Here is a 22,926-nt window from a genome sequence, read left to right as displayed (position 1 = left end):
CAGTGTCAGTTGTTACTTCTCCTTTTTCATTTCTAATTCTATTGATTTCATCCTTCTCCCTTTTTTTCTTGATGAGTCTGGCTAATGGTTTATCAATTTTGTTTATCCTTTCAAAGAACCATCTTTTAGTTTTATTGATCTTTGCTATCGTTTCCTTCATTTCTTTTTCATTTATTTCTGATCTGATTTTTATGATTTCTTTCCTTCTGCTAACTTTGGGGTTTTTTTGTTCTTCTTTCTCTAATTGCTTTAGGTGCAAGGTTAGGTTGTTTATTTGAGATGTTTCCTGTTTCTTAAGGTAGGATTGTATTGCTATAAACTTCCCTCTTAGAACTGCTTTTGCTGCATCCCATAGATTTTGAGTCATCGTGTCTCCATTGTCATTTGTTTCTAGGTATTTTTTGATTTCCTCTTTGATTTCTTCAGTGATCACTTCGTTATTAAGTAGTGTATTGTTTAGCCTCCACGTGTTTGTATTTTTTACAGATCTTTTCCTGTAATTGATATCTAGTCTCATAGCGTTGTGGTCGGAAAAGATACTTGATACAATTTCAATTTTCTTAAATTTACCAAGGCTTGATTTGTGACCCAAGATATAATTTATCCTGGAGAATGTTCCATGAGCACTTGAGAAAAATGTGTATTCTGTTGTTTTTGGATGGAATGTCCTATAAATATCAATTAAGTCCATCTTGTTTAATGTATCATTTAAAGTTTGTGTTTCCTTATTTATTTTCATTTTGGATGATCTGTCCATTGGTGAAAGTGGGGTGTTAAAGTCCCCTACTATGAATGTGTTACTGTCGATTTCCCCTTTTATGGCTGTTAGTATTTGCCTTATGTATTGAGGTGCATCTATGTTGGGTGCATAAATATTTACAATTGTTATATCTTCTTCTTGGATTGCTCCCTTGATCATTGTGTAGTGTCCTTCTTTGTCTCTTCTAATATTCTTTATTTTAAAGTCTATTTTGTCTGATACGAGAATTGCTACTCCAGCTTTCTTTTGGTTTCCATTGCATGAAATACCTTTTTCCATCCCCTTAGGTTCAGTCTGTATGTGTCTCTAGGTCTGAAGTGGGTCTCTTGTAGACAGCAAATATATGGGTCTTGTTTTTGTATCCATTCAGCCAATCTGTGTCTTTTGGTGGGAGCATTTAGTCCACTTACATTTAAGGTAATTATCGATATGTATGTTCCCATTCCAATTTTCTTAATTGTTTTGGGTTCGTTATTGTAGGTCTTTTCCTTCTTTTGTGTTTCTTGCCTAGAGAAGTTCCTTTAGCAGTTGTTGTAGAGCTGATTTGGTGGTGCTGAACTCTCTCAGCTTTTGCTTGTCTGTAAAGGTTTTAATTTCTCCATCAAATCTGAATGAGATCGTTGCAGGGTAGAGTAATCTTGGTTGCAGGTTTTTCTCCTTCATCACTTTCAACATGTCCTGCCACTTCCTTCTGGCTTGCAGAGTTTCTGCTGAAAGATCAGCTGTTAACCTTATGGGGATTCCCTTGTGTGTTATTTGTTGTTTTTCCCTTGCTGCTTTTAATATGCTTTCTTTGTATTTAATTTTTGACAATTTGATTAATATGTGTCTTGGCCTATTTCTCCTTGGATTTATCCTGTATGGGACTCTCTGTGCTTCCTGGACTTGATTAACTATTTCCTTTCCCATATTAGGGAAGTTTTCAACTGTAATCTCTTCAAATATTTTCTCAGTCCCTTTCTTTTTCTCTTCTTCTGGAACCCCTATAATTCGAATGTTGGTGCATTTAATGTTGTCCCAGAGGTCTCTGAGACTGTCCTCAGTTCTTTTCATTCCCTTTTCTTTATTCTGCTCTGCATTAGTTATTTCCACTATTTTATCTTCCCGGTCACTTATCCGTTCTTCTGCCTCAGTTATTCTGCTATTGATCCCATCTAGAGTATTTTTCATTTCATTTATTGTGTTGTTCATCACTGTTTGTTTCATCTTTAGTTCTTCTAGGTCCTTGTTAAATGTTTCTTGCATTTTGTCTATTCTATTTCCAAGTTTTTGGATCATCTTTACTATCATTATTCTGAAGTCTTTTTCAGGTAGACTGCCTATTTCCTCTTCATTTGTTAGGTCTGGTGGGTTTTTATCTTGCTCCTTCATCTGCTGTGTATTTTTCTGTGTTTTCATTTTGCTTATCTTACTGTGTTTGGGGTCTCCTTTTTGCAGGCTGAAGGTTCGTAGTTCCTGTTGTTTTTAGTGTCTGTCTCCAGTGGCTAAGGTTGGTTCAGTGGGTTGTGTAGGCTTCCTGGTGGAGGGTACTAGTGCCTGTGTTCTGGTGGATGAGGCTGGATCTTGTCTTTCTGGTGGGCAGGTCCACGTCTGGTGGTGTGTTTTCGGGTGTCTGTAGACTTATTATGATTTTGGGCAGCCTCTCTGCTAATGGGTGGGTTTGTGTTCCTGTCTTGCTGGTTGTTTGGCATAGGATGTCCAGCACTGTAGCTTGCTGGTCGTTGAGTGAAGCTGGGTGCTGGCGTTGAGATGGAGATCTCTGGGAGATTTTCGCTGTTTGATATTATGTGCAGCTGGGAGGCCTCTTGTGGACCAGTGTCCTGAAGTTGGCTCTCCCACCTCAGAGGCACAGCACTAACTCCTGGCTGCAGCACCAAGATCCTTTCATCCACACCGCTCCTTAATTTGGGATGATTCGTTGTCTATTCATGTATTCCACAGATGCAGGGTACATCAAGTTGATTGTGGAGCTTTAATCCGCTGCTTCTGAGGCTACTGGGAGAGATTTCCCTTTCTCTTCTTTGTTCTCACAGCTCCCAGGGGCTCAGCTTTGGATTTGGCCCCGCCTGTGCGTGTAGGTCGCCGGACGGCGTCTGTTCTTTGCTCAAGCAGAACGGGGTTTAAAGGGGCCGCTGATTCGGAGGCTCCGGCTCACTCAGGCCAGGGGTGGGAGGGGCACGGAGTGCGGGGCGGGCCTGCGGCGGCAGAGGCCGGTGTGACGCTGCTAGCCTGAGGCGCGCCATGCGTTCTCCCGGAGGAGTTGACCCTGGCTCCAGTGACCCTGGCAGTGGCGGGCTGCACAGGCTCCCCGGAAGGTGGGTGTGCATAGTGAGCTGTGCTCGCACACAGGCTTCTGGGTGGCGGCAGCAGCAGCCTTAGCGTCTCATGCCCGTCTCTGGGGTCCGCGCTTTTAGCCGCGGCTCGCGTCCGTCTCTGGAGCTCCTTTAAGCAGCGTTCTTAATCCCCTCTCCGCGCGCACCAGGAAGTAAAGAGGGAAGAAAAAGTCTCTTGCCTCTTCGGCAGGTCCAGACTTTTTCCCTGGACTCCCTCCCGGCTAGCCGTGGCGCACTAACCCCCTGCAGTCTGTGTTCACGCCGCCAACCCCGGTCCTCTCCCGCGCTCCGACTGAAGCCGGAGCCTCAGCTCCCAGCCCCGACCGCCCCGGCGGGTGAGCAGACAAGCCTCTTGGCCTGGTGAGTGCCGGTCGGCCCTGATCCTCTGTGGTTGAATCTCTCCGCTTTGCCCTCCGCACCCCTGTTGCTGTGCTCTCCTCCGCGGCCCCGAAGCTCCCCCACTCCGCCACCCGCAGTCTCCGCCCGCGAAGGGGCTTCCTAGTGTGTGGACACTTTTCCTCCTTCACAGCTCCCTCCCGCTGGTGCAGGACCCGTCCCTATCCTTTTGTCTCTGTTTATTTTTTTTCTTTTGCCCTATCCAGGTACGTGGGGGGTTTCTTGCCTTTTGGGAGGTCAGAGGTCTTCTGCCAGCGTTCAGTAGGTGTTCTGTAGGAGTTGTTCCATGTGTAGATGTATTTCTGGTGTATCTGTGGGGAGGAAGGTGATCTCCGCGTCTTACTCTTCCGCCATCTTCCCCAGTCCCGTTACTTTAACATTACATCTTTTTTTTTTTTTTTTACATCTTATTTTTGAACAAAGATACATCCCCAACTTGAACATCTACCTTACTCATTATATGTTATCTCCAGTTACTTTGGGAATGTCTCCAAAAATAAGCCAACCACCAAAGAATAACAAAGTGCCTTCCAAGAGTATAAAAACAAACAAAATACAGGAACAATAACAACAAAAGACCTATCACAGACTGGGAAATTTTTCAAAGTATGAAATCCAACCTCCTTTAAGCACTGATAGCATTGAAATTTGGCAGGAATAAATATTCATGGATATTTGGGAGTCTGTAAAAGACTGATTTTAAAGAATATATATATGTATATTTAAAATATGTATATGTGTATATTAAATATATATGTACACATATGTATACATACATGCATATGTATATTACCTACCCCCTCAAAATATACATATATTTTGACATATATATATAAAATCTACCCCCCAAAATTATATTTAGCTTGGAAATATGATTAATAACAAATCAGGTCAAAATAAAAGCAAAAGTCAGTCATCCTGATTTACTGAAGCATGAAGCAATGATACTGAGGATGAGTCTTGTATTTACCACCTTTGTGATGTATTATAGAAACTGTGCATTAAAGCAAACCAGCCAAATTTGTAATTTAGAGCTCTGGAGGTATTCAATTTTTGTGATTACATAGAGACATACTTTACCAAATGTATGGTACCCATATGCTTCCCTCTATCGAAGCCTGGACCCCACTGGAATTAAGTGCTGAGTCCAGCTCTCTGGCAGAGGTAAAAATTTTTGTTTAGGAAGAAAGTTATAAGCCACTAATATAAAAGAAGCTTTGAGACACTAACTTTTTGTTTGAGATTGATATAACCTATCCTCACAAACAACTCCACGTTTACATCATGATTCTTCAAAGAATTTTCAAAGGGTTTTCCAATTTAACCTTAAGACATTGAAGTCAAAGTCTTAAAGTACCAATAATAAGAGCACTTGTTTAATATATTCCAGGATAGCAGTAATATCCACCTTTCAAATAAGAAATACTCAGTTGTGAGGGAATGAAATGTCTTACTATACAGCAGTTGGAAAACTACAACCCAGGGGCCAAATCATGCAAACCAGCTACTTTTGTAAGAAAAGCGTGATTGGAACACAGCCACGCCCATTTGTTTATGTTCTGTCTAGGGCTGCTACAAAGGCAGCGGGGAGTAGTTGCAACTGAGATCCTATGACCAGCAAAACCTGAAATATTTACCATCTGGCTCTTTCCAAAAATTTGCCAATGCCTGGACTAGAACATTAATTTTGTTTTCTGATAAAATAGTTCCTATTGTCACTGTTCAATAACAGTGAATTCACAAATATTTTCCCATTCCATTGGCTAGAAAACTAAGTTAGACCCAATGGTGCAAGAAAAGCATTAATGACATCATGTTTCCCAACATAAAGACATTTGAGGCTGGTGATTTATCATCTCAGGCTAGCACTACACCTGCTTGGTCTGGATCCACGCATCTGTATCAGGAACACAGTATGCAATCCACATTTTCTGCCGTTATTATAAGAACGAAGTTTCAGTGTAAAGACTTAATCACATATAGTATTTCTAACGATATATCAGAATCATCAAGTGAATTACAAATAAGACATGATGAACTGGGGGTTAGAATGGGAAGGACATTTCTCACCAGGTGCTAATAATTTGAGGTAGATTTGACTGCAGGCTTACATAAGTTGATAAAGCACTCCCTTAATCAAAGGATAGTTAAAAAGAATATGAAATGAGCTGACACATTTTGACATGATTGCCGATTGCAGAGCAGATACACGTGCACCGCACATTGGAAATGTATTGGAAAGAGTTTCATTCCCTTAAGTTATGGATTTTAAATCAGTTCCTGAGATGAACATTTCAAACATACACACTTACAGTTCTGAAACACTCACCCAAACCTGGAAAATGTGCATGAAAGTCTTTCCCATTCCTTCATATCCCCAATTTGAATTACAATATAAACTATAAAAGAACCAGAAGAAAATATAACTTTTGGTGTGTAGGGTAGGGAAGAATATCTTAACATAAAAGCAAAGGAAGAAAGCATAAAGGAAAGTAGATTTGACACAGAAAACTTTAAAATATCTGTATATCCAAAAGAGTTGTAAAAATGACAAGAGAAAAGAAAAATATATATACTACGAAAGGCTGTATCCTTAATATATTTCAAGTCTTTAACATTTATGAAAAATAAAAAAACAATATTCATTAAATTAACCATTTAACAAACTTTGAGTGAACTGCTGCCCTAATACTGCTTGGGCTCCAGTGGGTGACCTCACTGTTCCAGGACTGACATGTGGCCGGAGACTTGGGACTTGCAGTGCTAAAACCAAGATAGTTCAGGCACATTTGGAGTCAGATAGACTGGACTCAAGTTCTTCTTCCACCATTGAATGACCTTCAACATCGTACTCCACCTTCACAAGTCTGTTTCTTCATTTTAAAATGGGTGCTAACAAGGGTACTTAACTCTTAGACTTGCAAGTGAAGATTAAACAAGATGAAATGTACAAAGCTCACTGACCTGGCTTATAGCACATGCAGTAAATTTTATGATTATCACCATATTATCATCACTGTTTGTCAGTTGTGCAGGTCTGCTAGTTTTTTCTCAATACCTATTCTCTTTTTATTTAAATTGAAGTATAGTTACTTTACAGTGTTGTGTTAGTTTCAAGTGTACAGCAAGGTGATTCAGCGTATATGTATATTCTTTTTCAGATTCTTTCCATTATAGGCTGTTACAAGATATTGAATATAGTTCCCTGTGCTATACAGCAGGTCCTTGTTTACCTATTTTATATATAGTAGTGTGTATATGTTAATCTCAAACTCCTAATTTATCCCTCGCCCCCTTTCCTCTTTAGTAACCATAAATTTGTTTTCTATGTCTGTGAGTCTATTTCTGTTTTGTAAATAAGTTCATTTGTATCATTTTTTTAGATTCTGCATATACGTGATATCATATGATATTTGTCTTTCTATTCTCTTATTCCTGTCTACAGAACCCCAGATTGGGGGAACATTAAACAAATACTGCTGAATTCCTTGATAGAAGTGATCATCTGACCTAGCTCTGGCCACTGGAAAAAAAAAAAAAAAAGAGGAAGTTTTTGGTTGAGACTTCCAAGAAGGCTCCTTAAAATATGTGGATGTGTGAGCAGGGGGTGAGAACAGTCCTAACTGGTAAATACATTTTATCCTTTGCTTTTTCACTCCTTCCTGCCTCAAACAGAGATGCTGGAAGCAAAGCAGCCATCCTGGGACCCCAAGGGTGACAAGAACATGCTAAAGATGATTGGGTGGAAAGAGACAAGGAAGCCATTTCTCCACTGGCATCATGGAGCCACTGTACCCATCCTGGATTTCTGACGTCTGGACTCTTATTGGGTAAGTCTGTGACAAAACTTATTACATCATTATTATTATATAAATATAAACAAGACACCATGTTTAACTGTCATATTGATAATAAAGAGAATAATAGTTAAAACAGCATATTTAGCCATAAACAAAATGTAACAACTATTTTTTCTTTTCTTTTTTTTTTTTGGTTGCATTGGGTCTTCGTTGCTGTGCGTGGGCTTTCTCTAGTTGCGGTGAGCCGGGGCTACTCTTCGTTGCGGTGCGTGGGCTTCTCATTGTGGTGGCTTCTCTTATTGCGGAGCACGGGCTCTAGAGCACAGGCTCCGTAGTTGTGGCTCACAGGCTCTAGAGCACAGGCTAAGTAGTTGTGGCTCACAGGCTCTAGAGCACAGGCTCAGTAGTTGTGGCTCACAGGCTCTAGAGCACAGGCTCAGTAGTTGTGGCTCACAGGCTCTAGAGCACAGGCTCAGTAGTTGTGGTGCATGGGCTTAGTTGCTCCACAGCATGTGGAATCATCCCGGACCAGGGCTCGAACCCGTGTCCCCTGCATTGGTAGGCGGACTCTCAACCACTGCGCCACCAGGGAAGCCCCCAGGTCATCATTTTTAATGGCTGCAAAGTATGCAGTTGTTTTTATGTACCGTATGTTTCTCAATAGCTTTTTACTGGTGTACATTTAGTTTGTTTCCATTTTTTTTACATTTATAGATTATGCTGAAATCAACGCCCTGTACATCTCTTTCTTGTAAACTTGCCCAATTATTTCCTCAGGATAAACTTCTAAAGAAAGAGATAATATAAGCCTTTTAATTTATCTGTATTGCAAGATTAGATTCTTTGCCCAGGAATATAATAGTTTTTCATTAAAAATAGGATGAGGTTCAAAGGATGAACTAACGGGAGCAGAGAGGGCTATCAGAAATATGGTTTTTAAAATATTTGCAATTATTCACAAGACTAATATGCTTTTATAAAGGAGTAGTTATCAAAATGTTTTTTTTCAGTATGGAAACTGAGAGCTTCCCTCCTTAAAAAATAGAGTAAAAAAGCCAATTCCAAAAATGTTACTCCAATCAATCCCTGGCAGAGAATCAAAAAGCTTAGGAGGAACACTACCTTCTGAGTTTTAAGTGAACAAGAAGTACATTTTAAATTCAGGTGGGACTTCCCTGGTGGTCCAGTGCTGAAGAATCCGCCTCCCAATGCAGGGGACGCAGGTTCGATCCCTGGTCGGGGAACTAAAATCCCACATGCTGTGGGGCAACTAAGCCCGCACGCCTCAACTAGAGAGTCTGCGTGCCGCTAACTACAGAGCACACACACTCTGGAGACGGTGCACCACAACTACAGAGCCCATGTGCTCTGGAGCCCCCGGGCCACAACTAGAGAGAAACCGTGCACTGCAACAAAGAGCCAGTGCGCCACAACGAAAGAGCCCGCATGCTGCAACGAAGATCTCGAGTGTCGCAACTAAGACCCGACACAGCCAAAAAATAAAAGTTAAATAAATAAATAAATAAATAAAATACCTTAAAATAAAATAAAATATACTTAAAAAAATAAATTCAGGCTAAGGTAGAGAAATAGATCCCTAGTGTTTCTATAAGTGATCTGCCTCTTCTTGTTAATTAAAACCTAAAATACTCTATCCGGTGTTTTATTAGAATTATGACTCCATGCTACCAAAGGTCCCATAAGATATTTCATTGAAGTTGACATAAACTGGGGTCTTATCCTGCTTAGAATAAAAATTTGGAAAGCAAATTTGGTCAGATTTTCTCTGAATATTGGAGTCTGCATTGAAGAAGCTTTTGAACAATTATATACAGGGCTGAGCAAAGGCTGTTGTTTGCTTATGTGGTAGACTGAGATCAAGAATGTTAATGTTATCTCCAAGAAGACTTTTAAATTTATATCAAAATTGTATAAACAGGGTCACCAGGGCTAAATGGGATGTCAATGACCTATGAAGATCAAAAGGTAAACAAAAGATCTTAAAATAAGCCTGTAACCTGAACACCTCGAGGGTTGTTGTATATTAAAAGGCGGTTGTTTACATAAAGAAAGGGAAAATTACTTAGTGCTAATTCTGTTTGTGACAAGCTCCTTCTTCCTCAATCCATCAGCAGAATGGTGGTGGATGAGGCTTTCACCCTGCCTGTTTTGAAGGGCTGTGAATAAAAACAACTTGAGCTGTCCACTCAGAAGCCTACCCATTTCCTTTATGGGGCTGGTTGCTTCAGGCTAAGTTCTTTCTTCAGGAGAGGTTTGTGGAGATAAGGGAGTAGCTGGGGGACCTGAGTAAGATGAAAGGAGTACAATATGGTTGGCAGGAAGAGATGGGTAGATTCTCTAAGGTACACGCTCAAGGATCTCTTTGAAGCCTAAACTTCCATCTTCAAAAGGAATTTCAGCCAGATGGGGAACAAACGGGAACATGTCTTTGGGTGGATAACCCACAGAGTTTGGGCTCAAGGGTGGAGGAATGATGAGTCCCAAAAAATGTCATGAAAAAGTACAATGAATTAAGAAAAAGAAAGTCGATTTTTGTTATGGGTTAATAGACACATAATTAGGGATCTGAAATGGAGGCAAAGTAAAAACTCACTGGAGTAAACAGTTTTCTTATAAGAAACAAAAGATGAATCAGCCCTCCAAGCCAACCAAGGTATGACTTCAGAGGCAGTAGAGTCTAGTGATTATGTACATGGCTCTGTGGTCACAATACCTAGAATTCGATCCAGGCTCTTCTAGTTACCTTGTGTGACCCAGGAGAAGTAATTTGACCTCTCTGTGCCTTTCCTTATCATTAAAATGCGAGTAATAATGGGAACCCCCTGCCAGGTTTGTTGTGAAGGTTAAATGAGTTACTACATGCAAAGCATTCAAACAGTGCCTGACATGCTGTAAGCGCTCAGTGAACGTTAACCATAAATTATAACATTTGAAGATGCCCTAAGAAGGATAAGAATAGCCTAAAAGGTAATTATTCTGCTGCCTGCCATTCCACTTGAGAGCTTAATTTACGGGTTCTTAATGACTTTCTGACCTTTAAGAGTCACCTTTCAAAATGTAAGTCATCCCCAGGGTCTTACCCAAAGCCATTCTCAATACTCGAGCAGGGATTCATTGACCATGGGTATTGCCTGGATAGGTTAACACTCCAGGAAAGAGGAAGAGGAAGAGGTGCTGGGGCGGCGAGCAAACTTCTAAGACAAACTTAACTTGACTTTTATCATTCACACCAAAGTTAACCCACCAATTACAATTTTGCCAATTGTGAGGAAATTTTTAAGCCTCCGGTGTTTCAGGACAAATCACTAGAGAAAGAATGTGCCCGTATTGTTCTGTGAGAAAACACAGATGGCTAGGATACATTTTCTCACTCCTTGCCTGGACCCTAGGAAGGAAAAAAAAGTGTCTCATTCAAAAGAAGTCATGGAAGGGGAGGGACTCAGGAAAGAATTGTTGAGGTTGTGACGAAGTCCAGGTGAAGGAATTCAGGAGCCTTTGCTTTGGATGAAGGCTCTGGAAGGTCAAGTTAGCCCATGGCTGAAGCTGGCTGGCTAAGCCTGTGCTTGAGGCATCGAAAGACAGGAGAGACAGGAAGGGAAGGACAGACAGACAGACAGACACACTCACACACACAATCGAAGGAGAGGCTAGTTTATAAACATACATCCTATTGAAACACCAAGTTATATTTTATGCCTTAGTTTTCTTTCCTAAGAGCCATCAATGTAATATATTTCTGTTTCCACTAACTTAGTTAAATAGAACCATGTAATTAATCCTCTACAGATCCTCTAACCAAATACATTTAAATACTTACTATGTAGCCTAATGCATTTTTCTATTCCAACACAGTGGATTTCTCTTCTGATTAATGATACCCGGAGGATTCTGCACAAGTCTAGCTTTTTGAGCTTAGGCCAATAAACATGGATCAAATGATCTCTAAGGTCCTTTTCAACTCTAAACCTCTTTGATTTAAAAAAAAAATTATACAAATTTTAAAGGTTACTTTCCATTTACACTTACTACAAAACATTGGCTCTATTCCACGTGTTGTACAATACATCCATGAGCCTATCTTACACCTAATAGTTTGTACCTCCCACTCACCCCTCCCCATATTGCCCCCCCATTGGTAGCCATTAGTTTGTTCTCTATATCTGTGAGCCTGCTTCTTTTTGTTATATTCACTAGTTTGTTGTATTTTTTAGGTTCCACATATACATGATATCATAGAGTATCTCTGTCTGACTTACTTCATTTAGTGTAATGCCCTCCAAGTCCAAGTATTTTTGTTTCTGAAATACATATATCAGAGAAGGGCATTAGAATTTTCTCAGTGTTTGGTTTCTCCTGTGGTGTTGATCTGATCTGCACTGCAAGGTTTGTTCCGTGGACCAAGACATGCATCTTTCAAGTCGCACACTGCTTTTCAGAAGAGCAATGTCTTTATTTCAAAGAGAAAATGAAGATATACTTACTTGTACTCATATAAGAGAGACCAGGTCATTTTTCATTAACAAACTTCCCCCAATTTTTTAAAATAAATTTATTTATTTTATTTATTTATTTTTGGCTGTGTTGGGTCTTTGATGCTGCAGGTGGGCTTTCTCTAGTTGTGGCGAACGGGGGCTACTCTTTGTTGCAGTGCACGGGCTTCTCTTTGCAGTGGCTTCTCTAGTTGAGGAGCACAGGCTCTAGGCCTGCGGGCTTCAGTAGTTGTGGTGTGAGGGCTTCAGTAACTGTGGCACGCAGGCTCAGTAGTTGTGGCTCACGGGCTTAGTTGCTCCTCAGCATGTGAGATCTTCCTGGATCAGGGATTGAACCCATGTCCCCTGCATTGGCAGGCAGATTCTTAACCACTGCGCCACCAGGGAAGTCCAACAAACTTCCCAAATTTTAAAGGTTTATAATAATGAGTTTATTTTTTGCTCTTATGACATGGCCATCGTGGGCTGGCTGCGGGCTCCACTCCACCCGCAACTTCTCATGTCAGGATCTGGGCTGATGGAGTAGCCACGCTCTCAAACATTGCAGGGTTTCATGGCAGAAGGAAAGCGCTCTGGCAGATCTTGCACCAGCAATTAAATGTTCCAGCCTGGAAGCGACACAAGCCATTTTTGCTTACAATTCATTAGACAGAATCAATCATGCAGTGTCACCCAGTCACAAGTGGTCCTGGTGTGTGTAATTCCTCCATGGGCTCCCAAGAGAAGGAACTTCAACTATGCTATGCAGAGATTAATGGGTTAGATTACTATAAAAAATTCAAATAATAGGAAAGTATGTCACTCAGTAATATCCAAGAGATAACTGCTATTAACAAGTTGTCGGTGTGTATTTTCTAGTGTCTTATAGAAATATACATATGTGCACACACATATGCACATGATTTAATTTAAAAGTATCCCATTAGAAATACCATTTCTGTAATCTGCTTCCCTTCCACCCTTAGCCATATAGCAAGGTCATATTTCTCCATGTCAAGACATTTAAGCCTACCTCATCTCTTTTCACTGATGCATACTATTCCACCTTACAGATGGACCATGTCTTGTTTAATTAACTCCCTATAATGAACGATTAGGTTCTTTCTAATTTTTGATATTATTAAACATTTTGCAATCAATATTCTTAAACCTACCTCTTAGCCAGAAATAAATGTTTGTGACTGAATGAAGTTGACAAAAAAATGGAGAAGGATAACCAATCACCAGTGATTTAAGATTCCAAACACATGGCGAGTGAAGAAGAAAATATTCAAATCCTTTTCACCTGATTCAGAATATTTCAATGGCAGTAAAGGTGTAGGAATTCCTAACTATGTTAATGTAGCAGGTCATTCACATGAGCATCTCTAGAACTCCTTTAAACTCTTGGATTCCTGTTCAAGTAAAACATTTTCTTGATTATAAAATTTAACATCCCCACTCCGAGCCTTTGGAAATAAGGTATATCACAGTATTATTGCACTGAGAAGTCTGAATCTCCTGAAAAGTGAACATGATGGTACTATGACCCCTCATTTATTTTTATCTTCAGTTCCAATTCTTTCACCGTATATATAGAATGACTAGTGATTTAAGTGAGAAACCTGAATCTAAGATAGTCAGGGTTTTAGCAGTTTAAACCAGTCACGAGGACGTTAGCTTGAAAAGCTCTGTGACTCTGACCGTGGAGGTGTTTATAGTCTTAGGAGGAGACTGGCTTTGTCAGCTCTGAGTTTTGATGGGTTAAGTAGTTTGTAGTTGATTGTCGGGGTGTGGGGGGAGGTTACTGTGGAAGATAAATGAGTTCCTCAATGTCTGAACTTGCTCCCCGGGCTCCTCAACTCATCTCAGCTCTTTCTGGGGTTCTCACCATGAGACAGCATCACAACTGGAGCCCTGCAGGAAAAATAAAAACCCGAACCAGCCAAAATATGGGGGAGGCCTTAAGTAGCTTTAGCAAATTCCAATCAGGGGAAAAAGTGGAGGGGGGAGTGTTAAAGATAGGCTGGTACATCCTTCTTCATATGAGCTTTAGAAGAACTCATGAAAGACAACTGAAAGCAACCAGAAAAAATGTCGTCTTCTTCATGCTGATCTATTTCCTTTTCAATTCAAGCTGTATATAGTATGCATAGCATATTTTTAAAATCTACTTTATTTCAGCAATTTTATTTATGTAGTTGATTTCTTAGCTTCTGTGTGTGTGTGTTTGATATATATATATATATATATATAGAGAGAGAGAGAGAGAGAGAGAGAGATAGAATAAGGGGGAAGGTAAATGATATAATCAAGAATTATATCAAATTATTATTTCTGATTTTGGAGTATAGAGTAGGGGTGTATTAGCCCAGGATGCATAACAAAATACCATCGACTGGGTGGCTTAGACAATAGAAATTTATTTATCACAGCTCTGAAGGCTGGGAAGTCCAAGATCAAGGTGTCAGCAAGGTGAGTTTCATTCTAAGGCCTCTTCTCTTGGCTTGTAGGAGGCTGCCATCTTGCTCACATGACCTTTATTTTTGTAACAGAAAGAGAGAGAGAGGGCTCTCTCTAGTGTCACTTCTTGTAAGGCCACTAATCCCATCATGAAGACCCCACACTCATGACCTCATCTAACCCTAATAACCTCCCAAAGGTCCCATCTCCAGATACCAGCGCATTGGGGATTACAGTGTCAACATATGAATTTGGAAGGGACACAAACCTTCAGTTCATAATGAGGGGTGTTAAATTCTTCACTTGCTATTCAGTCCCCAAGAAGTTCCTAGAAAACTGAAGTTTTAAAAAAATGTCTATTTGGTTCATTTCTAATCTAAAAACCACCACTCTAAAAATGATGCACACGCAAACATTTATCACTGTCCCTTTTACCTCACACTGGGCAGAACTTCCTTGCCTCCATTCTTACCCTCATCCTTCACATAAAATCTTTGCAGATTTGTTGGGTTTTTTTCAATGCTGGATTCAGGTGAAGATTAAAGGAAGAAGTAATGAGAAGCAGTGAAAAGCACATTTGAGATGCTGTACCAACCCCTAGATACCCTTCTGTTTGTCAATTCCCCTACTACCTCTACTATCCAAATCTTTAGGTTGACTTCATTTTGTTATCTACCTGAAACTCCACAATTAAAGGACCATTTGGACTAATAAGAAGTAGCTTTTAAAATGCAAATATTTGTGTGTGTGTGTGTGTGTGTGTGTGTGTTTAGGAGAATGCCATGTTAACAGACTATTAATTATTCTGACGATGGCGGGGTACTGGTCAACCCAAGTTCTTTCCTTGCTGGCAGGCGGCTGAAGCTAACTCTACTGAGACCATACTTCTATGGTTTGTTTGAATGGGAGGAGATGGAACGTGGAGTAGTAGACGTGGGGAGAGGTCAGAATATGGTGCCAATGTGTTCTCGCCGGTACATGTGGCACCTTGAGAGGTGCTTGTTCCATTAATGGGCACTCTAAATATTTGTTGGATGAGTGACACGAAGAACGACTATTGAAGTATCCTTGTAGAGCCCACTAGAAGGTGGTTTTTGAGTCTTGTAAAAGTGTGCTGACATAGCATAACAACTTCCTCTCACCTTTGCCAAGATTTCCTGAGTAGGACTCCTTGTTTTTCTTCCTTTTCATCTTTGTCAGTCTTTGCTGGCCTTGATCTTGGAGGTTGTCTGATCTGTTGCTCTCACTGTAAGTAAACCGTTCACTCCCTGTAACTTGCACTTGCAAATGAAGAACGGCAGCCTCTTTCAGGAAAAGGATGGAATTTTAGGAATATAGGGAAGGCAACTACGGCTTGATTCCTGGAATCTTACATAGATCTCCATTCCTTAGCTCAAGGTTTCATCATATTTGGTAATACAGCAAAACAGCACTGGACACTTGGGCTCTAGCATTTGCTTTGTCCTAAATAACTAAGTGACATACTGCCAAGTACTTCCTGTACCTTGCTTTTCTTAGAATTCTCCATTAGTCCCTTTAGAACTGAGCACAGTGCTTTCTGTACAAAGCAAATGTTCAGAACCTTGAATTATCTTTATGTAGAAAGGTTTCAAGTGATGTCATTCCACTAGATTTACTAGGAACATTAGTAACAATGTTATATTACTTATTTTGGAAGTAAGAGCTTCAAGGCAAATATGAGTAGCCTATTTCTACTGTGTCTCTCTTGAAGTTTGATGACCCATTTAATTAGAATGATTACAAGTATGCATGGAAAGGAAGTTAAGCTGCTGGAAGAACTAATGATTTTGGTCAAACAAGGAGTTGTTTGCAACCTTCCTCGACAGAGAGAAGCAGGATTGGGGAGTGTTCCATTCTTACCAGCAATGTCTCCACATTCTGATGATTTTGTGATGGAGAAAGTGATTCAACCTCTCAGGGTGCCAGTGTCCTCATCAGTAAATGACAGGTTTGGACTGGATGATCTCTAAAGCCAAATAGACAGTTAATCATTTTTTCTTTCCTTGAACTTATTCATTTATTCGGAAACAATTCATTGAGGCATACCATGTGCTCTGCATGTGGTACTGGGGATACGGCAGTGAGCAAAATGGACAAACATGCCTGTCCTGTGGAGTTTACATTCTAGATGGAGAAAGACACGCAATAAACCAGTCAATTAATCAAAAATATAATTAAGTACACATATATGTATATTTCAGAGGGTGGGAAGTGCAGTAGAGGGAGAAATATGAAAAGAAGGGGAAAGGGAAATTCTAAGGCAGAGTGACCTTAAAATGATGTGGTCCAGAAAGCCATCTAGATGTGAATACTTCAGGGGGATGGAGTTGGACTTACCTAAGGAAATCCCGTGTAACTCTCTTGGAGACCATATTTTCCATGGAAAGTTTTTCTTAGCCAAACACATCTCTGACTTGATTTCATGTATCTATTTATCTTTCATGTACCATTTGAAAACTTGAATTATAATTTATCCACAATAAAAAATGCACAGCCTTAAAGGTCAGTTTGATGAATACTGACAGTCACAGTTACCTGCATAATGACTAGAAAAAACAAGGTATAGAACATTCCTATCATTCCGAAAGTTCCATCATTCCTCCTTCCAGTCAACTACTCGCCCCCTCCCACCCACGTAAAGCAATTTCTGACATGTATAATCAAAGGTAGTTTTGCCTGTCCTCAGACTTCATGTAAATGGAAGCATAGAGTATATAGTTTTGCTTTCTCTCTTCTTTGTGTCTGCATGATTTTGAGGTTCACCCGTGATGCTTTGTGTAACAGTATTTTGAACCTTTTTATTGCTGAGTAGTATTCCATTGTGTAGATTTACTTGGTTTTTAAATAGGGGCTTTGCATGAATGAGAGCCTTTTTTTCCAAATATGGATCAGAATCTTGCCACCGAAAGGGAAAATGTAGAACTAAAGGATGGAACGATCTGCATGGCAACCTCACAGCTGGATCACCCATCACATTTCTCCTGTTTTAACCATGTACCTTTAACTAGTGTCAGTGGGTTTCTCCCTCCCTCTGAGTGTCAACAGGAGGCTCCACCCTTGTCAGTGTCTTGGTCTTACCCTCCAGGCACCTGGCTATTTCAGGCTCTCACTCTTGGGGGCCAGACCCACCAGGTCTTTCCTATCACCGCCAATCCACTTTCTTAGACGTGTGATCCACCAGCCGCTTCCTTTGCCCAGGCACCTCTACATGCTGCAGGGTGGAGCTGCAGTCCCAGGTCCTTGGCCGTAGGTACCTGGCACCAAGGTACCAGAGAAGAGATTTCACCTGGGCGCCTCCTTTAGCTCATGGCTGTTTTCTCATCATCCCACTTGCTGCTTGGATTGTCAAGACAGGCAGAGTGGGATATCTGAGGCTAGCAGGGAGGGAAACTGCTCATCTTGGGGCTTGTCTTTGAGAAGCAGCTGATATTCCTTTTGATCAATTACTGAACACTGAACAGAGCAAGGCTGGGTGGCCTGAGGAAGTGTGTACGATGTGAAAAAGGCATGCTCTATGGGTGTCTGGAGGATACGTAACTTCAAATGCACAATTTTAACAAAGTGATAAAATAAAAGATTTTTCTAGAGAAACATACTGCATTCTGAAGGGTGACTTGGCATGGTCAAGTCCAGTTAGCTGCTGCATGGCCTCTTGCAGCTATTACTCTGCATTCCTGAGGCAGTGAAGAAGGCCATTACCGCCAGAGAGAGGCCTGGGATTAGCCAGGTGAACTTGGCTATCACCACCTGTCTTACGCTCCGTTCATTAGTTTCTTTAACAGTTTGCCTCAGCTATTTACACAGATAGGATTCCTGTCCAGCAGGGAGGAAAGTGTCAGGGTAAGCAAGCCATGGTCTGGAGCCGGAGGGTTAGTTTTATCCGACCATTCTTTTCTTCCCCATGATACAAAGGTTCTTTCTCCTCTTTTGAAAATCAGGCTTTCAATGGATGACTCCATTGTGGTACATTCCTATAGTAAAATAATATGTGACAATGAAAAGTGAGTAACCTAGAGCATGTATCAAAGTGAATATATCCCAAGAAGTATGGAGTTAAAAAAGCCCACAAATTATACATGTACAATAGGATACTACTTATGCAAAGTGTTAAATATGCAAAATGATCCTGTATATCGTCTAGGGAAATTTACATTTGTATAAGAGTATAAAAATACGCTCTAGGATGATAACCTCCAAATTCAGAAGCAGGGTTCCCTCTGGTGGGTGTTTGGACAGGAATGCATTTGGGAGGGGTACACAAGGAACTACAACTATGCTTGTACTAGTTAATTTTTTAAGCTCGGTGGTGACCCCCATATTCTATTCAACATAGAATAGAATTCAACATATTCTATATTGTTATTCATCCTTTTTTGTGTATTGAAACATTTTATAATAAATAAACAAAAATTAGTCATTACAATAAGATTATAATTGGTTTTTATTCTCTATATCATTAAGCTTCTAATATTCATTCATTTTCACCAGTTGCCAAATTACAGATTTTGGCTGAGAAATGAAGTTTAGGGGGGTGTTTTTTGATTTCAAAACTTGTAAGTGTTGATGAATTTTTCTTAGAAAGCAGGTTTACTTTCTGAAACAAATACATGGTATTATGTCAACCTAATTAATGATGTGGAACACAGGATTTTGAATAAATGCCGCTATAACCCTTTTTTTCAAAAAATTCTATAATTTATACATTAATTGATGAAGTATTTATTAAGACTACCATGTTATTGCACTGGGGTAAGTATCATGGTGGGTGGAGATGGAAAATAATTTACGTAACAAAGTATAGAACACAAAATGAAAAGTAGAAGAATTTTAGCCAGTTTCCAAAGAGGAAATGCATCAAAGTACGATGTGCGTAAACCCACTGGGAGCAGCTGTACTAGAATGAATGAATGTGGTTTGCTGAGCTATTTCAGCCCTGTCCCAGCCTGGAATGGGGTGGCAGGAGCTGGACTTGGGTCAGGGCCTTCAGTAGCTGAGATCAAACCTCTCAAACTCCATCCAGGCCCATGTGCATCCTTTCCTGGATTCCCAATGTTATGAATCCAGGATTCATAAGGATCCCCTCCCCCTCTCCCCAGCCTGTTCCAGAGCTGTGGGTAATGCTGACATCTGGCACGCATGAGAATGCAAGGGGCACCTTATGAAAATGGAGATGTAAAGCCAGAAGAAGAGAAATGATGCAATTTCTTTCCCAGCTAAGGAGAAGGATAGCAGGAATGAATGAGGTCTGGGAAGAAATTTATATTAGGGGATAAACAAATGAGTTTTGTGCCCACCCCTTTCAGTCTCCTCAATGCCATGTTCATTTCTCTTTTTTGATTACCAGGTAGTGCTGTCCTCAGTCTCTTGGGACATACTTCTTTCTGGATCTGGCACAAACTACCCCTCAGGGCTTAAAGACATGCAGATGACAAATGATCAAGGTATGCATGTCTTAATCAAGCTGCCGTATTCGCCCATCTAAAGAGCTGTTTAAAAAACACATCTAGCAGGTCTCAGCCTCCAATATTCACATCTTATTTACTCCAACTTTCACTTTTGAAAAATCTAAAGACATTCTCATGCAGGCTGTGACCAAAGGAAAGGGCAAGCTAAAATTCCCTCTGCAAGGGAAGGACATTTCTTTATTTGAAATTTACTTGCTGATTTTATTAGCTGCTGTCCTGACCTTTCAGCCAACTTAAGGACTGTTTACGTTAACACTGAAAATGTAAACTTGCATGGCCAGAGTGTTTTTCTAAATGATGCTCTTTAGATAGTTTTTCATTTGTTGGATGATAACAACTATTTTCTCTTTTGACTTTAAAGCTGAAGGAAAGTACTGTGGCACAGCTTCCTTCTCTGTTTACAGACCGAGCACCTGCCACATGCCCAGCCCTGGGCTGGGTTCTTTCTACCCAATCCTATCCCTTTGCCCAGAGACCAGAGTCACATTTCAGAAATATTATTTCCACCTCGTACACTGTTGATGGGAATGTAAATTGGTGCAGTCACTATGGAAAACCGTGTGAAGTTTTCTCAAAAAACTAAAAATAGAATTACCATATGACTCAGCAGCTCCATCCTGGGTATATATTTGAAAAAAAACAAAAACACTAATTCAAAAAGATACATGCACCCCAGTTTTCCTAGAAGCGTTATTTACAATTGCAAAGCTATGGAAGCAAACTATGTGTCCATCAACAGATGAATGGATAAAGATGATGTGATATATAAAGATAAAGATGATATGATATGATATATACATATATATATATACACACACACACACAAAATGGAATACTACTCATAAAAAAGAATGAAAACTTGCCATTTGCAGCAACAGGGATGGACTTGGAGGGCATTATGCAAGTGAAATAAGTCAGACAGAGAAAGACAAATACTGTATGATATGACTTAATGTAGAATCTAAAAAATACAACAAACTAGTGAATATAACAAAAAAGAAGCATACTCACAGATATAGAGGACAAACTAGTGGTTACCAGTGGGGAGGGGGGCAACATAGGGGTAGGGGAGTGGGAGTTACAAACTATTGGGTGTAAGATAGGCTATAAGGATGTATTGTACCACATGAGAAATATAGCCAATATTTTGTAATAACTGTAAACGAAGTTTAAATTTTAAAAGTTGTATAAAGATAAAAAAAAAATTATTTCCACATGTCTACAGATAGAAGAGACCAGATATTAGAGAGTATCTCAGCACAAAACAAAGCAGTTTTGACCCTGGTATTCTAGAAGATTCCACATGTTTTACTTTTGCTGATATTCCTTCAGGAAAAGTAATTTCATAGTGAAATGCTACAGATATAGGATGGGACACCACAAGTAGAAGATGAACAAAAAGGCTTACCTAGTAAATTTCTAAGTAAGCCCCTCTAGAAGTGCTCTGGGTGGGGAACACTTCATGGAATTTCTCTGCCAAATTGACCCCCTCCCCTGGAAATCACCGTGGGGGGTCCTTTCCCACGCTGGACTCCTGAGAAATGCAAAGCAGCTGATCCTCTTAAACCAAAGTTTGGGAGCTCTCACTTAGAAAGAGGTGCATGAAACAAAATGAAGTACGTATTTGACCATTACCTGCCATTCTTTCCAGTTGGAAAATTCGGATCTTCCTTGAGCTATGATGAGATGCCATAGTAATAAGCCAGATTTCTACCTCACTTGGTGTTGTACATGATGTGCCTTATTAAATATTTCAAACTCACTAACACATGCACTGAACTATTCACTCAAGACCAGAGTGATCTGCTCAATGAAAAACCATTCATATCTTTGAAAAATAAAATGTACTGCTGTACAACAATTGATAATTCCCCTTTTCTGTGTACTTGATAAGTGTCAGGCCCTTCCAAGGTGTTTTTCATATATTATTCCTAATCATGATAAAAATCCAGAGAGGTGAGCATTATCTTAACTATTTCATAGGCGAAGAAACTGAAGTCGAGAAACAGTAACTGACCTGCTCAAACTTATACAGACAGAAAGTGGCAGCACTGGGGTGGAAAGTCATTTCTTATCTGATGCTGGAGTGAGCCCTTTGTTCACTTTACCAAACCTCTCCCATGTTTAAGACCATCAACATGGTCAGTGCGTGCCTGGTTAAGTAAATATGGTACCGAATCCATTTGCCTTGTTTAGAACAACCAGGAGAGAGATGAATTTCATTGACTTGACAGAGGATGAGTGTATTACAATTAGACATGTTTCATGATTCATGGGCCTTATCTTTGGAGAGCATCTTTGACAGGGAATTTGCCTTTTTGATAATGCATAGGACATGGGAGGGATTTTGCCAAAATAACATACTTTCTAGTACTTACCTTTTGCAGGGGGTTTTGATTGTTTCTCTTATCATTACATGGGATATTAACCTGGAGAGTTTACTCTCTTAGCTAATGAATGCCTGGACACAGTGAAATTTTAATTTTCAATCTTGCCAGAAATAAAAGCGTGGCAATGAGACACGTAAATATTACACTTAACACGGCAGTCCTTTCAGTGGCAGGAAAATTGCTTCTTTGTGGTACAAAAGAGACTTTCTATCTGCAACTTGTATAAAATAAGCCCTGATTTGGGGTTGTTTTTGGAGGGCAAAGGGTGATGTTGCCTATCTGATTGCACTTAGTGTTACATTTTAATCTATGATTTTTACAACCTGACATTGAAGTTCAGTTAGCTCAGATTACAAGCGAAGTAATTCACTCCTTAATAAAGTGTCCCCTGCATGACATATTGACCACGTGAGCTGACAATCATGGCTCTAAAACAGGCCTCGATTACATTTTCTTTTGTCATTGAAAGTAGGTTGTCAGTTAATAAACTTAAAACAAGGCATGCTGACCTGCCATTCTTCCAGAAGTATTTTATTGGAGCATCAGAGAAGCACATACTAACATCAACTATTGAAATGGAGGGAAAGAGTAAAAAATGCAGATATTCAGTGTTCTTCAGATGAAGAGCCTTCCCCATGAATTTATACAAGTTCCCCGCCACATTTTTTTTTTTTTTTTCCGGTACGTGGGCCTCTCACTGTTGTGGCCCCTCCCGTTGCGGAGCACAGGCCCCGGACGCGCAGGCTCAGAGGCCATGGCTCACGGGCCCAGCCGCTCCACGGCATGTGGGATCTTCCCGGACAGGGGC

General features: G+C 40.2%; 1 long non-coding RNA gene across 1 annotated transcript in view; it reads left to right on the top strand.

Moving 5' to 3' along the window:
• LOC137206168 (uncharacterized) overlaps nucleotides 1-22,926 on the top strand; it is a 112,626-nt gene that overhangs the window by 36,894 nt on the left and 52,806 nt on the right. Inside the window, exons 3-4 of the long non-coding RNA XR_010934496.1 lie at nucleotides 7,165-7,319; nucleotides 19,608-19,704. This is a non-coding gene — a long non-coding RNA (uncharacterized lncRNA). The remainder of the gene's footprint in view (nucleotides 1-7,164; nucleotides 7,320-19,607; nucleotides 19,705-22,926) is intronic.

The sequence above is a fragment of the Pseudorca crassidens genome, chromosome 14 (assembly GCF_039906515.1).
Source record: "Pseudorca crassidens isolate mPseCra1 chromosome 14, mPseCra1.hap1, whole genome shotgun sequence".
Taxonomy (NCBI): domain Eukaryota; kingdom Metazoa; phylum Chordata; class Mammalia; order Artiodactyla; family Delphinidae; genus Pseudorca; species Pseudorca crassidens.
The sequence above is the reverse complement of the archived record's forward strand: the minus strand, read 5'-3'. Positions and strand labels throughout refer to the sequence as shown.